Source organism: Adiantum capillus-veneris, chromosome 9 (assembly GCF_014529385.1).
Source record: "Adiantum capillus-veneris isolate H3 chromosome 9, ASM1452938v2, whole genome shotgun sequence".
NCBI classification, from domain to species: Eukaryota; Viridiplantae; Streptophyta; class Polypodiopsida; order Polypodiales; family Pteridaceae; genus Adiantum; species Adiantum capillus-veneris.
In genome coordinates, this window is record NC_140939.1 from 150,610,598 (window position 1) to 150,617,366 (window position 6,769).

The window sequence follows — 6,769 nt, forward strand, 5'->3', positions numbered from 1 at the left end:
TTTTCGAGGGAAACCTCTCTTTGCATAGGAAATATTGCTTGCAAGGAGGGAGCAGGATAGTTGCCCTCGATGGTTTGCCATCACTCTAGTTCCGCAAGGGAGCGCCCAGGCTTGAGAAATGCTTTTCACTTCTGCTACACGTGCCAAGACGCACCCTAGAGGCTAGCACAAATCTCTCTCTCTCTCTCTCTCTCTCTCTCTCTCTCTCTCTCTCTCTCTCTCTCTCTCTCTCTCTCTCTCTCTCTCGTGGAGCCGTTCTAGTAGACAACAAGTTTACTCTTTGGGTCATAACTCCTTCATCTGAACTCCGATTTGGGTGATCTATACCCTCAATCAAAGAGCACGATTCCCTCTACGCATTGATGTAAAGATAGAAATTTTCAGAGTTATGGAAGATGTTTCTGTAGCCACATTTTTGAAGTGAACAGGTTTAGGAAAGTTGACTCTCATCTCTTATTTTATATACAATGTCTTCCGGCACACGTAAGGGTTATTCTTCTTCAACAGGGTCCACAACCATTGTAGAAAATGGTCCAAAATCTCCTAAGTTTGGAGATAGCAACACAACCACTCAACCAACGCCATCAAAATCATGATCATGGCGTACTTGGTATCATTGCAAGAGACCGTAAACAAACAAGGTAAAGACTTACGGGCACTTGCAACAATGGAGAATGGCATGCTAAGGGTTCTTGTGGTTGAGAATGAGAATCTCAAGAGGACACTTGAGATGCAAACAACAGGTTTGATGCAACTTGAAGAGGAAGTCAAGGAATGTAAACGCTCTCTTGTGGACTTGAATGCTTTGAAGGAGCACATGAGCAAGTAAAGCATGACCATGTATTGAAAGAGGATAAATTTGACACCATGGGTCAGGATGTATGCGACATGAAAAATATATGCACAAACAAGTCTTGGGCTAATGTATGTGGTAGCAATGTGGTTCCTAATTCCTCTCTCATGCAAGCTATGGCTCAAACAAAGAATATTGAGAATGTGGATGTGGAGGAGTTGAAGGAATGAGAGAGACATTACAAGAACATTGTTATTTGTAGAATTCCAAAAGAGAAGTTAGAGACACCTCCTTCTCTTGCCATTGTTATCAAAGATTTCTTCAAAACCCACTTTGGCATGTCCGGAGTTATGGTCTATGGAGCACAGGGAGTGGGTAAGCAAGGAGTTCCTCACTCGGGAGAACGGCCAATTGTATGCACCATGACGGATGAGACCAAACGAAAGATTATCCTTGATAATAGTTGGATCTCTTTGAGGGATACAAAATGTTTTGTATGTGAAGATCACACTATTAAGCAACAAAATATGCGTCGCAAGGCATATGAAGAAAAGAATAAGAAAAGCAAGGAGATCTCTCACAAAGAAAATGTGCCCAAAAGGAGGAGGCAAGTTCCTCGAGCAAATAGGGATGTGCCACCTATGAAGCCGAGTTACAATTGAGATTTGATTTTGGAATTGTAATGGATACTCATAGAATGCGGGGGTTGGCATCGATGAACTAACAAGCAAAGCCGATGTTGTACTTCTTGTTGAAACTTGGGAGCATGATACACAAAGGATTAACGGCTTGGAGGATTACAATGCACATTCATTGATGTGGTCAAAGAATTTCAAGCACAGCGAAGAGGGCAAGGAGGGGTAGAATGTACGGTTAAGAAAGGACTGAAAGATTTTGTATCAATTGTGAAAGATGACAAGTACAAACGTTATGTATGGCTGAAACTTATGACACCAAAAAGAGCACCCATTTTGGTAGCCAGTTGCTACATTCCTCATCACTTTTAAGCTTCCATGGATAGAGATCAGCCATTTTTGATTTAGAAGAGGACGTTGCTTATTTCAAAGATGAAGGTGATGTTATTGTATTTGGGGATATGAATGCTCGCACAAAAACATTGCAACATGATACTCAACAATTTGATATGCCATACATTTCAAGAGAGTTGGAGGAAGTTCACTTGTATGATCGTACTTCAATGGATGAGAAAGAGCCAGATCACTATGGAAAGTTACTTTTACACATGTGTCATAGCACGGGTATGCTCATTGCCAATGGTGTATCTTTGTGGAGTGGAACCAATGGATTTACATATAGAAAACACAATGGGGATAGTGTGATTGACTATATGCTACTCGTTGAAGTCATCATATATTGCATAAAGAGTTTTATGTTTGTCCAATGGACTGTGGAATCAGACCATCGGACCTTATGTATTGACCTTGCATGTGAAGAAGCAACTAAGCATGATAATCTCAGCCAAAGGGAAGAGAAGATATCACGATGTATGGATTTCAAACGGGCACTAATGTACATTGAAATGGCTGAGCAAAAGCTATGGATGACAAAGCTTCAATATGATGCACCATTATAAATCAAATGGGAAGCTTTCAAGAAAGTTATTTGTTCTTTTGCCGAAGAACGCTTTTCCATAAAGCATCTCCATTGTATCAACAAAGATAGATCACGCAAAAGGTGGTTTGATAAAAAATATCAAGATGCTCAAAAGTCCCTAATAAAGCTTGATGCAACTATGGACAAAGACAACTATCAAAGTCCTTTGTATACATATAAGGCATTGATTCAACACAAGAGAAGAAGATGGGAAGTAAAGCAACAACTTTTTCAAGTCCAAAAAAAGGCACGTGCATGTGGAATATTTTGGAGAAACTTGAGAGGCAAGCGGGTTGAGAATTGTGGTAACTTGAGTCTTTGGATATGTATACACATTGTAGGCAATTATATGAGCCGCACCAAATGCTGAAAAAATATCATTTTATGGTTCACTCCCATGTATGCCCTCTTTTTTTACTATTGAGGATGTATCCGGTGGGCTTGAAAAGTTGGCCACTCGCAAAGCGGGAGATCTTTAAGCTATCAAGCCGGAGATGATCAAATGGACGGGAGATTTTACCCATGAATGGATGTCTGATATATTCAACCTTGCACTTCAACATGGTATGCCTTATGATTGGAGTACTAATTGGGTCAAGCCTTTGTATAAAGGAGGGGTTGTAAAGAATGTAAACAACTACCGAACTATAATGATTGGGTCTCTTATGGCAAAGTTGTTTGGGTGCATAATGGAGATGAAATTGAGTGATTGGTTTGAAGAGAATGACAAGGGTACAAAAGGGAAACCAGGTTTTCGTCGAGGCCATTGATCATCTTGTCACTCTTCGTGTTCTCATGGAGAAAAGTCGGTTGAAAGAGAAGCAATCGTATTGTTGTTTTGTGGACTTTAAGAAAGCCTTTGATATGATTCCACATAACAATTTGCGGAGAAGGATGGAAGAACTCCAAGTGCCAAGTGAGTTTATACTTGCGGTTTCCCGAATCTATGAGATATGTCAATTGCGCATGGGAAGAGGAATTTCAAAAAAATTTATAAGCAGTATTGGGGTTAAACAAGGATATTCATTGTTACCAATTCTCTTTGGTCTATGCATCGATCAATTGGAACAAATGGTACTTGACTTTATGTAAGAAGAGGTGATATGTCAATTGCGCATGGGAAGAGGAATTTCAACATAAGCAATATTGGGGTTAAACAAGGTTGTTCATTGTCACCAATTCTCTTTGGTCTATGCATCGATCAATTGGAACAAATGGTACTTGACTTTATGCAAGAAGAAGGCATCGAAGAGGTCACTATTTGCAATGCGATAATCATGCTTTTGTTGTATGCGGATGATGTGATGCTTCTAGCGCACACTTTAGAAGATGCACAAAAGCTTATGGTTGTCCTTGAGAGCTTTTGCTTGCATAGTGGGCTGATTGTGAATGAATTCAAAACAAAGGTTATGCTTGTGAAAAACAACCATAGGTAGAAGCCATGCATTGTGTACAACCATGAGACACTTGAAGTTGTTGAGAGCTTTAAGTACCTTGGCCTTGAGGTTCCGTCCAATCACAAGTGGCATGAATGTGCTATGAGTCATTTGGAAGCGGGAAATAGACAGGAGCGACGGTGATTCCTTGAGAGGGATTTCTACCTCAAGGCCATGGGGCTTGGGCGGTATGCTTGAGCGCCCCGAATTAAAGAACTTATATGGGAGTAGTACTCCACTCTTGGTGAACCGTGCGCATCCTGCCGGGTAGCTAAGAGGGGGCCGGTTGTTCAACCGGAGCCGGGGTGGCAATCCTCACGTCCATAAAACCATCTACCCATACTAGGCTGGAGTTTAGGTGAACCTAGTCTTCAGAGGCGCCGGAGGGGCCTCCGTCCCTTGTTGTAATCAACTTTTTGAATCAATACAAAGCGCCCGTCACGGGCTTGTTTCTCCAAATCTTGTCTCGTGCGTCCCTTTGAAATACTTGCTCAGCTTGTTGTAAAGTCGGCTAACTTGTGTTCAGGTGAAGGATCGGCGAACGCGCGCGGCCCCTAAGTCCCATTTACGGGCCGCTCTCCAGGGTCCTATTATGCAATTGAGAACATGTGTAATGCGGGAAACATCAAGTGTTGGATTCTCAAGAAGTACCTTTTGATGCATTGGTGACACCAGTTCTTCTTTATGGAGTTGAAGTGTGGGGCGGGAGCATCTCAAAATCTACTTGGAAAGAGTTCGAGAATGTCCAAAAGAGTTTTCTTATAAACTTTCTCCAAGTTAAGACACAAACACCATATATACTCCTACTTCTCGAGTCGGGATCTCTTCCAATTGAGGTTGTGGGCATGGAAAGGGTTGTGGAGTACATGATAAAGATGCATCAAAACCCCTCACATCGACTTCCTACAATTGCATGGGAAGCAAGCCAAAAAGTTCAAAAGACGCATAAAAGCAAGATCTTGAGCAAGGGATGGATGCAAGACATAAAGAAGTTGTTTGGGACATGGGATGCATTACACTTGCTACATGATGCTTCAATTGACTTCTAAGTGAATGAAGCTTTTCTACAACACCAATGTATTATGGCTTGGGAGAAATCCGGTGGATCACGCTTCATACATTACACCACCCATATTGCCCTCAACTACAAAACCATGTCCTTCGTTGAAAGAGGAAACCGTACTCACACTTACATGCTTGAACCTATCCCCTTGTCGGCGATACGTACTATCGCAGACATTCGGCTTAGCTCCCATTTCCTTCGATGCGAGACAAGGCATTGGGGCAATGGAGAAGAGTCAAATCAATTGTGCACATTATGCTCACTGCAGTACCACACTCTACTAGAGTGCTCAGCTTTTGGTCACATCCGAACTTGCTTCTCTCACATTTTCAACCATGACTTAGACCTACACACTTTCCTCTCCAGCCACAGCGTGGGCTCTCCATTGCGACTCTCATCACCAAATATTGGAGCATCGAGAGTCACTCATCAGCCATACACATACTACATCACATGTAACTTTGGTCCCATAGGTCATATTTGACCTTTGAGGATGATAATAAAATCTCTCTCTCTCTCTCTCTCTCTCTCTCTCTCTCTCTCTCTCTCTCTCTCTCTCTCTCTCTCTCTCTCTCTCTCTCTCTCTGCACTTAGCGATACGCATGCCATGGATGGAACTTGGGTTCACACAAAACACCCCTGTTGGTTTAGTTTTTTTTGCCACATCCTCAAGGCTCTATGCCGAGGACAATGAGACATATGTGATCGAAGCTTCACAAAGTCAACATGGAAGTTTTTTTCTCCCAGATTTTGAGTTTCACAAAAGACAAATTTTTGGATTTGGGGCACATGGGTAGTACCAAGCTTTTGCGGCTTCAATAACCAACTAGTTGGCATACGATCAAAGGTCGACAACCATGGTTATGAACCGGCCTTCGAGATCGAGGTTCAAAATTTGAGCAATATGCAAACTATGGTAGGCACATGAGTCATCAAGAGGTTTGCAATCATTACTGAGCACATACTCGGGCATTGAATAGGGAAGGGTTACAACCCCAATTGGTCAATAGGTCTATCTATTTTTAACTTGATCGCCAGTTTGTTTGCAGAGGAATGCCAAGAGCTTTGCTCCAAAGTTCGCTCCAACAAGCTTGCTCCATATCCTAACTTTGGGAGAGAGATGGGTTAATTAATGTCCCACACTTGGGTGATAGAATGGCTATCTATTTTGTCTCTCGCCATCAACGTTAGGATTTGAAGGGCACCCTACACTTTAAAAAGACTGGCACTTGGAAGCAATACCATAGCCTAGGGAAGGGCTTGTTTTCAGTTTTCCCTTCTCAAGACGAGTACTCACAAAAAATACAATTCAGGTTTTGTAATTCAATGACGTGTTTGGCCAAGAACAGCAGAAGAAAACCGTGTTTGGTGAACAATGTAAGAGTAATTTTTATTTACAATCTTAGTGTAAATCAAACCATTCTCCACTGGCATTTGGGAAGTACATGAAAACTAGCAGCAAATCTTATTTGCCACACTACTTCCTCATTTTCAATGATAAGCTTGTCTATCTTTTCTAAATTAGATGAGCACCTGTAATATAATTCCCTTTCGTTAGTAGATACCCTATTTTATTCCACTTTTCTATAGAAGGGATTTTTAAAAACAACCCCTTCTAGTGATAGAATCATGTAAATTTTGACCTTCATATGATGGAAAAAATACCTTGAGTGGGGCAAATGGGTGTCGAACCCTATAGCAACTTCTCATTCAAGAGGATGTGGTCATACAAGGCATAGTTCTCAGTTATTTTTTCCTATAACTATGCCTTTGTGTCACGTGAGGCTATCATAAAGCAAAGTAGAACTATATATGGGAGTTTGTAAGTATGTCCAAATATGAATACTTGCACAATTTATTGAG